Source organism: Melanerpes formicivorus, unplaced genomic scaffold, assembly GCF_026170545.1.
Source record: "Melanerpes formicivorus ecotype bairdi unplaced genomic scaffold, bMelFor1.0.p_v2 SCAF_180, whole genome shotgun sequence".
NCBI classification, from domain to species: domain Eukaryota; kingdom Metazoa; phylum Chordata; class Aves; order Piciformes; family Picidae; genus Melanerpes; species Melanerpes formicivorus.
In genome coordinates, this window is record NW_027142532.1 from 110044 (window position 1) to 119814 (window position 9771).

Genomic DNA, 9771 nt, shown 5'->3' on the forward strand with positions numbered 1-9771 from the left:
GCAACGCGTCGCTGATTGGCTATCATTCCCCGCTCCCCTCCGTCTGGCTCCCTAATCTGCCTAGCAACGCTTCACCCATTGGCTGCCCGCTTCCCCAAGCCCTCCCCGCTCCCTCGCCGGCACTGCCCTTAATCAGTCACCAACGCGTCTCTGGATTGGCCGGCCGCTTCCCGCTCCCGAGCTTGCAGGGGCCATAATCTACCTAGCAACGCGTCGCTGATTGGCTCCCAGCTCTGTAGCAGGCTGAGCTTTAATCAGCCTACCAACGCGCCTCCCGATTTGCCGCTCGCTCCACGCTGCCTAGCCTGAAGGGGCCATAATCTGCCTAGCAACGTAGCTCTGATTGGCTGTCCCTATCCTCTCCCATCTGACTGGTCCCTAATCTGCCTAGCAACGCGTCGCCCATTGGCTTTCCCCTTCCCCAAGCCCTCCCCGTTCCCTCTCCGACACTGTCTTTAATCGGCCTACCAACGCGTCTGCGGATTGGCCGCCCGCTCCCCGCTCCCTAGCCGGCAGGGGCCATAATCTACCTAGCAACGCGTCTCCCATTGGCTATTATTCCCTCTCCCCCCCGTCCAGCTCCCTAATCTGCCTAGCAACGCTTCGTCCATTGGCTCCCAGCGCTGCAGCCCGCCCGACCCGGAAGCGCGGCCGCGGCGGTTTCCTTAGCGACGGCGCCATGGATGAAGGGGACCGGGGTGGGGGGTTTGGGGTTGGGACTTTGTTCCTTTTCCCTTCAACACCCGCCGGGGGTTTTGACCTGGAGGAGGGAGGAGAAGAGACCTCTGTTATTCTGTTAATGAGACTTTTCTGTTCATCCATTCCCCCCTTTCTTACAGCCAACAGTATATTCCTATACTATATTTTCTTAAGTCAAACTTTGGACCCAGGCTTTCTGAGCTCTCTTTCCCATGCTGACAATTGTGGAAGTTACTATCAGATGTAGTCACCCAGTCTGATGGCCCCCAAGTCCAATTCATTGAGGCTACCCCAAATAAAGGGGTCCTCATTTGGCCTCGAGGAAGTTCAGTGCATATCCAACAGTTAGGGAGATTAGTTTGCAAAGCCAATTCTTGCCTAACATTTAAGTACATATTGCCTTCCCATCCCTCAATAGTATCAACCAACAAACAAATCACAATTATCGATACAGCTTGAGCTTCAGGAGTCCCTGGGATTCGAGTTTCCATTCTTTTGCTGAGGTCTTCTTGACTCTGGTGTGGTGAATCCAAGCAGCTTGTTCCTTGATTTTGATGGCTGTGAAGGATGTCAGTAACACCTGATATGGTCTGGTCCCCTTGGGCTCCAGAGGGCTCTCTGAAAGAGATCTGACACAGACATAATCTCCAGGTTCCACATCACGGGCTGGTCTGTCTAACCCTCTCACATTGGTTCCAATCACCTGTTTGTTAACAATGCTCAGGTTCTTATCAATCTGCTGAACATACTTGTTCAACCTTTCCTCTCTAAATTGCCCTGGTTCAGAAGGGTCCATAGTTCCTACTACAGAAGGTCTTCCAAACAGGATTTCAAATGGGCTCAACCCTTCCTTTATTCTTTGCTTAGTTCGAATTCGCAACAGGGCAATTGGTGATGCTTGTGGCCAAGGCAGGTTTGCTTCCTGTCCAATGTTTACTATCTGGTTTTTGATTAAATGGTTCATTTTCTCCACTTGCCCACTCGAATGTGGATTGTAGGGGGTGTGGAGTTGCCAATCAATCCCTAAAATTTTGCTCACCTGTTGTACCACCTTGGCCACAAAATGAGGTCCCCTGTCTGAGGAAATAGCAGCAGGTACCCCAAAACGAGGTATTCTCTCTTGTGACACTGCCTTAGTAACCTCCCGTGCTTTGTTTGTGCGACAGGGGAATGCTTCTGGCCAACCGGAGAAGGTGTCAGTGAGTACCAACAGGTACCTGTATCCCCCCTTTCTTGGGAGCTCAGTAAAATCAATTTGCCATTGTTGTCCTGGATCATTTCCTTTGCTAATGTGTCCCAGTCTAACTCCTCTTCTTACTTTGGGGTTAGCCTTAAGACACACCTCACATTGCCGGGCTGCCTGTTCGACCGTGGTGCATAACTTCCGTGCTATACACTCCTGAACCAATTTTCGATACAGGGCTTCTGTTCCCCAGTGAGTCTTTGCCTGTTCCATCTGAACAAAAGCCCAGAGAAGGTTCGTGGGAATGATTAATTTCCCATCCGGTGTCCTGGCCCAGCCCTTTCCTGTCCTGTTCCCCAAAAGGTCTTTAATTAATGTCTGATCCTCTGTGCTATACACAGGTTCTGGCTCTTTTTGCTCAATGGACAGTTTACCATCTGGGATCAAAACAAACTCTGACACCTTCCTCCCCTCCCTGGCCACCCTTTTAGCTGGTTCATCTGCCAGTCTGTTGCCTCTTTCTTGACCAGTATTCCCTTTTTGGTGTGCTTTGCAGTGCATTATGGCTACTTTGCTTGGCTTCTGCACTGCTTCTAGCAGCCTCAGTATTTCTTCTGCATGTTTAATACCTTTTCCTTGAGATGTCAACAGTCCTCTTTCTTTCCAAATGGCTCCATGGGCATGTACCACCCCAAAGGCATACTTGGAGTCAGTCCATATGTTTGCACTTTTCCCTCGGGAAAGCTCAAGGGCTCTGGTGAGTGCTATTATCTCTGCCTTTGGAGCGGAGGTGTTACTTGGTAGGGCTTCTGCCTCGATTACCTCTTCTCCTGTAGTTACAGCGTACCCAGCTTTTCTTTCTCCCTGGATCACAAAACTGCTTCCATCGGTGTACCAGTTATGGTCTGCCTTTTCTAGGGGTTCTTCCTTCAGGTCAGGTCTGCTGGAATAAGTGGCCTCAATTGTTTCCAAACAATCGTGAATAACTGGTTCTCCATCACCACCCTGGAGGAAAGAGGCTGGATTGACAAAGTTAGCAACTTTCATTTCTACATCATCCTGCTCCACTAGGATGGCTTGGGATTTAAGAAATCGTTGTGGAGACAGCCAGTGTCCTCCCTTGGCTTCTAGAACAGCAGAGCTGGTGTGTGATACTAGGACTGTGATCTTCTGCCCCATTGTGAACTTTCGAGACTCTTGAATATTAATTGCAACTGCTGCCACAGCCCTCAGGCATCCTGGCCATCCCTTGCTTACCTCATCCAGTTGTTTAGAGAGGTATGCCACCGCCCTTCGGTAGGGTCCTAAGGTTTGTGCTAGGACTCCGAGTGCTATCCCTTGGCTTTCATGGGAATACAATCAAAAAGGTTGAGTGACATCAGGTAGGCCTAGTGCTGGTGCCCTCATCAATTCCTTCTTTAAGGTACGGAAAGCTTGTTCAGCTTCTCCATTCCATTGCAAGTCCTTATCAGTCTCTTTCAGTAATTCACAGAGGGGTTTCACGAGCAGGCCATCATTATAAATCCACAACCGGCACCACCCTGTCATTCCCAAAAAGGTTCGGAGTGCCTTTACTGTGTTTGGAAGTGGAATAGAACAGATGGCCTCCTTTCTTTCAGGGCCCAGCACTCGTTGTCCTGCTGTTAATTCATATCCCAAGTAGGTTACTTGCTGCTGTACTCTTTGGGCCTTCTGTGGGGAAACTCGGTACCCATGAAGTCCCAGGAACTTCAGCATACTCACAGTCCAGCTTTCACATTCCGCTCTGGTCTGGGTGGCCAGCAGGATGTCATCTACATACTGCAGCAGAGCTCCGTTGCCTTCTGGCCTGTTCCACTTCTCTAATTCTTTTGCGAGCTGATTTCCAAAGACAGTAGGGCTGTTCTTAAATCCTTGGGGCAAGACTGTCCAAGTTAATTGACACTTGCGGTTAGTTTCTGGGCTCTCCCATTCAAAGGCAAACAGTGGCTGGCTCTCAGGGGCCAGGGGTAAACAGAAAAAGGCATCTTTTAGATCCAAGAGGGTAAACCATTCTAATTCTGTTCTCAATTGAGTCAAGAGGGTACATGGGTTTGCCACCACAGGATGGATATCCTTTGTTATTTTATTTATAGCCCTTAGGTCCTGCACTAACCGATACCCTCCAGCTGGTTTCCTTACAGGTAGAATTGGAGTATTGTAAGCTGATTCACACTCTGTTAGCAGCCCATACTTTAAGAATTTTTCTACACTAGGCAAAACTCCTTCCCTATCTTCTTTCCTTAAAGGATATTGTTTTAATCTAACAGGTTGAGCTCCAGGCTTAAGATCTATTATCACAGGTAGGGCATTTTTGGCCCTTCCAGGCTGCTCAGTGTCCCAAACCCCAGGATATACTTGATCTTTTATGCTTTCTCTTATTCTGTTTTTCTCTTGTTGAGGGCTCATTAATGCCAGACTTAAAACCTCAACCAACTGTTCCTCCCTTACTCTGAATTCTACCTTCCCCTTATTAAATTTAATTTCAGCTCCCAATGCTTCCAACAAATCCCTCCCCAGCAATGACTTTGGGGCATTTGGCATCTATAAAAATTTATGTAAGCCCCAAGTTTTACCATATTTATATCTAAGAGGTTTAAAAGAATATGCCTTCTCAGTTTGACCTGTAGCCCCTACCACAGAAACACAGCTCTCATCCAGAGGCAGCAGTGCTTGATTTAAGACTGAAAAGGTTGCTCCTGTGTCAACTAGGAATTCCAGTTTATTTTCTTGTTCCCCTAGCTTCATTATAACCAGAGGATCTGCTAGGATCTGTATTTATAATCTCCTCCAGTCCTCCCTAATCATCCTCTTCTAGTTGTGCCTGTATTCTGTTTTTCTTGTTCCTCTCTGGACATTCTCTTTTCCAGTGTCCCTTCTTTTGGCACATTGCACACTGATCCTTTTCCAACCGCACTCTATTAGTCCCTTTAGTCTCCTTACTTTCCTGCAACGCTGCTACCAGCATTCTCTTCTCTTTTCTCCTGCTTTCTTCTTCCCCGTTAGAAAATACTCTCCATGCTACATCCAAAAGTGCCTCTAAATCCCTTCCCTGCAGGGGTGACAACTTTTGCAGCTTCTTTCTGATATCACTAGCAGATTGCCCAATAAATAGGTGTGGCAATGCCAGCAACGAGCAGTGTGAGCAGTCTGGCAGTGCAGGCCTAGAGCCTGACATGGTGGTAGGCCATGCTCAGCATAAATGCAGAGCCAGCTAGCAGTGGAGCAAAACAGTGCTGTGCCTGCAGCATGTAACTAAAACAAGACACTGGTAGTTATAAACATGGACAGTTGTCTTGGGACAACAGGACATGCACCTGCATCAACAACCTCATTGTGTCATTAGTAGTTGGACCAATAATCTGTAACAGTGCAATGTGTTGTCATCATAGGGAACCAATGAAGCCATGCCAACAGGGCACTCCGAGTTTATATAAGTTGTAGCAGTTGCCTTGCTATGCACTTCTGCCTTTCCTGTCTCCTGTTTCTTCTACACTTTACTGTGCTATACTTCCACTACAGGCCTGCTCTACAGGCCTGCACCTCAGGCCTGTACCATCGGCCTGCAACACTGAAACAATAAAGGAACAATACTCGATCATATTGGTCAGCCGTATTGATTCCCATCTCCGTCGCCCTGATAAATAGGGATACCAGTTGTTGTATACCTACTTCTGATCCGGGGTCAAGAGAGGTGTTTTTCTTCATGACTTCCCTCAGCTTATCTAAGAATTCTGAGGGTGATTCACCAGGTCCTTGTCTGACTGAGTATAACACAGACCAGTTAATTGCTTTCGGAATGGCTTTTTCTATTCCCCTGGCTACAAACTCCCGGTATTCCTCCAATCTAGTCCTTTGCAGGGCATTGTTTGTATTCCATTCCGGATTTTGGAGTGGAAATACATCTCCAATGTTTGCCCCTCCTCCCCGGGTTTGAATTCTTTCTGTTGCAAGCTCCAATCCGTGTTTTTCAAGTCATTGTTTCTCTGTTTCAGTCATTTGTTCTAATAATAACTGGATATCCTCTGTCCCAGTCTGGATTGTGCTGCCTAACTATGAATCGCAAATGTGTAGCCGTCCCTGTGGGATCATTACGATAATTTTTAGCCTTTTCTCTCCAACTATCCAAATCATGACTTGTAAAAGGCACCTTAATCCAGACTGGGTCCCCCTCAGGCCCTACTGCTTGTCACAGGGGGGCTTGAATGAGTACCTGGGAAGCCGGGGCATTTGCTTGCTGTCCTTCTTGCCACTGGGCTTCCCTGAGCATAGCTCTGGGACCTGACTCCAGTATCACTCTCTGAATTGCTGCCACTCCCAGAACTTCCTACATTATTTTCCGAACTCTCTGTCACTACCTCTTGCAATTTTCCTGGAGATTGATAAAATTCAGGCAGGTCTTTTAATTCCTCAAGTTTCAGACACCTCTGCCCTATGCTACACGCAGAGCAACACCTTTTCAACTGTGTCTGCCTCTTATTCTTGGCCTTGTTTTCTTTTCCAAGGGCCAAAACCATTGGATCTGAGGGAGCTCTAACACCACAGTCCCTTTGAAACTCCGGATGCTCTCGGAGATAGAAATACATATCAGCATCTATTGTCTCATCCCATTTCTTTTCTCTTCTTAAAAACAACATCAATTGCAGTACAGTATCATACTCCAGACTCCCATTTACAGGCCATTTCTCTCCACCATCTAATTTATATAATGGCCACCACCGGGCACGAAATTTAATTAGAGTCTTTTGATTTGTTGACCCTCCTGGGGGGCCTCCAATTTCCCCCCAGTGGGCAAGTATACAACCAAGAGGGCCGTGTCTTGGGATCTCACTCCTTTGTCTCCCTCCCATTTTACACAATACGACACAGTAGTTTCTTTTTACAGCACACAGAACACAAAACAAATGCAAATACAACTACAACAATAATGTCCGGTCCTTAGCACACAGTTATTGGCCACACACACTCAGCCACACATTCAAAACCTCTAGTACTTTATGTTCTTTAGGGACCCTCTTGGCCCCTCACACACTTAAACAATACTTATAGTTACCTTTGGGACCCCCCTGGTCCCACACTACAAACAATGTTCATGATACATAAACAATGCTTATAGTTACCTTTGGGACCCCCCTGGTCCCAGCCCAAGAGCTCTTTTACCTAGGGGTGCAATGAATGCCTCTCTCCCGCGCAGGGCGTCCCCTCATGACTTACGGAGCTACCCCTTTTATAGAAGCATACCTACTCTGTGCTGGCAGTCTTGTCTGTTCCTGCAGCAATCTGATGAGCAGAGGAGCTCTCCTCGAGAGTTTCTCGGCGGGCCCTGAGAGGTCCGGCTCCTCAGCAGGTCCTGCAGCCAAACAGAGTCGTCCTGCCGCGGTCGCCAAATTGACTTAGAGAAAGACAGACAAGAGACTCAGTAAGTTTCTTGTATCATGCTTCAGTTCTGGCCCCTGACACAGGTAGAATCATTTCAAAAGACCTGTGTGTCTTCAGAGAGCTTTGGGCAAACTTTTATACAGAAAGTTATCTGTCTACAATGGCAGAGGTCCAGATGCTTCCTGTCTATACACAGCTTATTTAGCTAAAAACAGCAGAAGTACACATATCATGCAGGTGTCCTTTATCTTATACAAAAGATCATCTTGTCCAAGACTAACAGAAGTGAATCACTGACAAATCCTCTTACTCCTTATCTACCCAAAGGCTGTCTGCCAACCCCTCTCCCCCTCCCTGCATTCCAGCATTTCAGCTAACAAGCGGAAAATTCTGATCAACTCTGTTATTCTGTTAATGAGACTTTTCTGTTCATCACTGGAGCAGGGACAGAGAAGGGCAGCAAAGCTGGTGAGGAGATTGGAGAGCAGGTCTGGTGAGGAGAGGCTGAGGGAGCTGGGATTGCTTATTGTGAAGAAGAGAAGGTTGAGAGGAGACCTCATTGATCTCTACATGGACCTGAAAGGAGATCATGAGTGAGGCCAATATTGGCCTCTTCTCCCAAGTAACCAATGGCAGGACAAGAGGAAATGCCCTGAAATTGTACCAGAGGAGATTTAGGTTGGAGAGGAGGAAAAATTTAGTTGCTTCAAGAGTGCTCAGGCATTGGAGCAGGCTGCCCAGGGGGGTGGGAGAGTCACTGTCCCTGGATGTATTCCAGAAATGAGTAGAGGTGGCACTCTGGGACCTGGTCTGGTGGTCATGGAGATGTGGGTAGAAGGTTGGACTTGATGAGCTTGGAGGTCTTTTCCAACCTTAGGGAGTCTGTCTGTGAAACCCTGTGGCAAACCAGCAGCACTCAGGGGCTGAGAACACAACTCCCATTGGGATACATCCCCAGGGCTCAAGTCTCCTCCTAAGGCAGCTCTGAACCCTCAGCTGCAGTTCAAAGGCTCTGCTTCAAGCAGGGCAATGTTCCTCCTGCCCACAGCTGCCAGCTGAATTTGGGGGTTTCCCAACCCAAACTCTTCTCTGATTGGATCAACTCTGCCAGGAGCAGCAGGTTCCACAGTCCTGATGCTTCATCTCTCAAAACCCCCAAATTCTATAGCTGCAGCTCAGGGGAGCTGACAGCTTTGTGCCTCTGGATTCCTGTTTCAGCACTTGGAGAAGATTTTAACACTTTCCAAACTATTAGAACCTCCTAAACCTCCCTAAAGATGCTTCAAAAGCTCTGTTTGAAGACTTGAGGATTTTAAGGAGTTTTCTTGGGCACTCAAAATGCTTTGTAAAAAATGGCTAAAAAATGATGCAGATCTCTCTGAAGATCATTCAAAGGGCCTGAAAAGAATCAAAATCTTGTAGGAAAACATCAAATATGCACAAAAGTAATCAAAATGTCTTCAAAACTCACTAAAAGGACCTGGAATGAGTAAAGATACTTCAAAAATCATTGAAAGGGCCTGGGGATAATGACAATGCCTCAAAAATCATTAGAAAAACCTAAAAATGGTCTAAATATCTCCCAAAAAAATCATTAAAAAGGCCTGAAAATGATCAAAATGTCTTCAGTAATCATGAAAAAGGAGATGAAAATACTCAAACTCTCCTCAGAAGTCATTCAAAATGCCTGAGGCTAAGCAAAGTCTCCCCAAAACCCATTAAAATCAGCCCAAAATGAGGCAAATAGCTTCAAAAGGAAGGAAAAGGGGCTGGAAATAATCCACAGAGCTTCGGGAAATGATTAAAAGTGCCAAAACGAACCCAAACCAATTCCAGAACCTCATCCCCATGGCTGCCAAGCTCCTGCAAACTGATTCTGCAGAGCTCTCAGCCAGGCTCTGGCTTCTTGCAGTCTCCAACATCCTTCAGAAATGCTGCAAAAGGCTGAAATCTGCCGGAGAAGTCCTCAGCACCTGCTGGAAACTCTGGAAGGCGACAGAAAAACTCTTCCCGAGCCGTTCAGATCCCCTGGAGCTGCCCCAAGCCCCCTCGGGAGGCATCGAAATCTCTTTGCAAGAGTTTGGGAGAGGCTGGGAGGAGGTTTTGGGTTCCCAACCCCGCAGAGAATCCTCAGCGAACAAAATCCTCCGGAGCTCCTGGAAACCTCTGCGCAAGCTTTCCGAGCTGAGCCAAAGCTCCTGGGAGCTGTGCGCAGCTGCTGGGTCAGAGCTGCTGCGGAGCTGCTGTGCCCCAGCCCTGCCCCCGCAGCGCAGCTCAGCCCAGACGGCGCCGCCCGGGCTGAGAGCTGCACCTCCCGGCATGCCCCGCGCGGAGCCAGGGCCGCAGCTCCCCGCTGGGACTTGGAGGCGTGGTTGGGGTAATCCGGCGTCTCTCATTGGCTCCGGACGCCCAGCCGTGGGCGGGGCTTCCCCTGCGGCCCCAGCCCCCGCCTGGGCTGGGCTGCAACGTGGGCGGTTCGGGGCCTCCATTGC